Here is a 3,335-nt window from a genome sequence, read left to right on the forward strand (position 1 = left end):
GCGGTGTGATGAGTGTAGTGTTGCATCCTCCACCCCGATGGGCTTTTCAGGTACAAGAAATAACAACGTAGAGCATTCAAGGCTCTAAAGCCTCATAAGTTGTCTCTGTAATTAACATAGAATAGCCACTTGCCATGTTTGTGACTTGTGGTTGATATCTATTCATTGAGGGGAATCTACGCTGTGCACAGAGGACACGTTCACTGAAGAGGACACCAAGTAATGCTATGACTAAAACGGATGTAACAGGTGTTGTGTTTCATTTCTGTTGCATCAAATGTGGTGAAGCTGGGACAACAGATCGAACACTACCATTTGCATTTCTGTAAGACTGTTTTTTACGCACTAATTTAGAGTTTTGATAAACCAGGAGTGTATATGAAGAGTTCATTTGCAAAAACAGATAACTCCGTTTTGATAAATTTTCAGAAAACTGTTTCATTGTTTACTTGAGATAATATCAATCAAACTGAAGTTGAGTGTAGTTGACTAAGTAGAAAAATGCGTGACAAAAATAGAGAAAAAATAAATTGTTTGTGTAATTATTATTATTATTATCTCAAGTAAACAATAAAAAATGAGTTTTCTGAAAACAGTTACCTGTTCTTGCAAATGAACTCTTCATATATCCATATTTATTCAAGATTTTCACATTTTAGGAGTAGACTTACTGTATTTTAAAATGCTCTCAAGTGTCTCTAAAAAAAAATCCTCAATAGACAAAAGGCAATATCCCCAGCCTAATTTGATCCGTGCTACTTGTATCCTCATCGAGCACTGTGAACCCTGAATCAAAACTCGTTTCGTTTTTTTCATGTTATGTTTCCATGTGACTGTCCAGCTTTACAAAAAAAGAAAATGAATCTCTAACCCTCGTCACTCCTCCACTAGCTGTGACCGATAATTCTTACATGAGAAAGATAGGAAGGGTAAGCGGGAGTTTTTAACTAGCAAAAGTTTGCCCTGTGTCTTCTTAAAGCTGAAACTGACCGAATTCAGGGTTTTTTTTGTATCAAGGTGAATTTTTTTTTTAAATGGCCTACATCTTAAAGCTAGACTGCAGGACCCTTATGAACATCCAATATATTCAAGCCTGAGCCAAATGAGTTCACACAATGCTGTCCCTACCAGCACTAAGTACATCTATCCGTGAATTGTAGTATACTGTAACTTTAAACCTGTTTCCTGTGCATTCTTGCATTCTTGGTATAACAGTAATGGAGACTTTAAAAAAAGTCTTCTAGCTGAAGTTCAGGAGTAACACAACACCTCAGTCAGTCCCTTTCCTGTCATGTGCCTGTACATAACTCTGTCCTTCATACTTGATTGTTCTCACTTCTAATGCACAGAACAACAGCAATGTAGTCATTGCTAGACTACATCTCCAGCCTGAAAGAAAGGAGAACCTGGTGAAACCCAAACTGCACAGGGAGAACATGCAAACTCCACACAGAAAGATCCCAGGCTGGGAGTAAATCAGGGATCTTCTAACTGTGAGGCAATGGTGCTAACAACTGATCCACTGTGCAGACCTTATTATTTCAGCAAACTACCGATATAGAAAATGTATAATCCATCAAAAATATGTTAGCACTGTAAGATAGCCAACAGATATTACCTTGAACGAGAAGAAGGATCAGAACTGATGGTCACAGACGACTGAGACAAGTTGCTCTTACTATACTAGGAAGAATACATTAACTTGCAACTGCATGGATGAAGATGATACAGGGCCTTTTAATTTATACTAACAACAGACAGATACAGTGACTATTTCTGAATTGTCAGCGTAACCTTGAATTTAGGGTCAGACTACACCCCCTCCTGGGAAAACTTAGCCATGACATCAATTTACTTTGTCACACTACAGGAAACTATCAAAAAAGAGTGTGATGGTATGACCACAAAGGTTTTTTTTACACACTTCATTTCATGATACTGTTTTATCTGTTTTAATATCTTTATTTGCAGTGGTGTCCGCAGAACCAGCAGGTTCCACTCTTGGCCTCACACTTTGATTGACAAAGTGACTTGCGACCAGAGTTCTGCTTCTTCAGACACTCAGTAATCCGTCTCACCCACATCCTCCATTCTCTATCGGACCACAGCCGGGGTCATGACGTAGACGTTCTGGTATTCATATTTTGGCTCACAAGTGGAACCTCCAACCACTATCCACGGTGAATGAAATCATTCATGGCTCCACAAACAAAATAATCAAGTTCAAAAACAGGGTCAACTGCTTTCTGCCAACAGCTGAGGTTCAAAGAGTTAGTTGTAGCTTTGAATGTCTGGCTAGATTTGTAGCATTTAGAATGGTTGTGGGCAGTGTTAATGGGTGTCATCTGAGAATCAATCAGTCAATCAAGTGCAGGTGTTCAGTGTTATTTTAGCAGAATTTTTTTTTTATTCGATTCCAATGCAGAATGTGGCCATCAATGTCAGTTTCTGGCATATTTGTTGGTAACCCCGGTTCAGTCCATGATCCAGGAGTCCTTAAAAGTAGCATGCTTTATGTACGTCGACTGCAGACACATGACATCTACTGTATGCTTGGAGATGGTGAATATCTATGTATGTCTCAACTCATCACACTCACATACCCTACAGAAAGCCAGTGAGAGATCCAGTGGCAGCCAGGTTCAAAGGCGCTATCTATTATTAAGAGGGTGTTCAGCATCATGAAGACCTGGTGTTGTGCCATTTTGAATCAACTTCTGCCTCAGAAATGACACAACTGAGCCTGTGAAGGAGGCACTGGAGCCAGATGTTGAACATGGTCAGCTTCAGCCTGCCTTGTGGTGTAGTGATCAGCTATGTGGACACATCGCTGCTGCTTGTTCAGTAGCAAGCAACACTCCTCCAGCTCTTCATAATCATGACTATTATCATCTAGACACAAAGTCAAAAACCCATCCACAAGACCTTTTGGTTCAAGCTTCAGCCATGAAAATTGTTGAAATTGTTTTTGCTAATAGTGTAAACACAGTAGTTATTAACAATATAATACAAAATGGCACAGCCCTGGTCTTACTGTTGCGACCTTGAATTCCATTTGACTATACTCAAGCCAATCTGCCTCTACTCAGCCGGTCACTGACTCTTGGACACGTCACTCCGAATTGTCTTCCTGTGATTCTGCTCATGTTCACAAGACTGTCAGAACGGCCTGCCAGGGCTGCTAGGCTGTAGCTATTCTGGAGGAGAAAGTAGTTTGTCTCGCTTTCATGTAGCCCTGGTCATTTTATGGGAAATTGTTTGTAAAATGTAATTGTAAATAAATTCCCCTTGATTGAGACTTGTTTGCACCTCGGTTTCTTAATTAGCCATGCCAG

Source organism: Acanthochromis polyacanthus, chromosome 12, assembly GCF_021347895.1.
Source record: "Acanthochromis polyacanthus isolate Apoly-LR-REF ecotype Palm Island chromosome 12, KAUST_Apoly_ChrSc, whole genome shotgun sequence".
Taxonomy (NCBI): domain Eukaryota; kingdom Metazoa; phylum Chordata; class Actinopteri; family Pomacentridae; genus Acanthochromis; species Acanthochromis polyacanthus.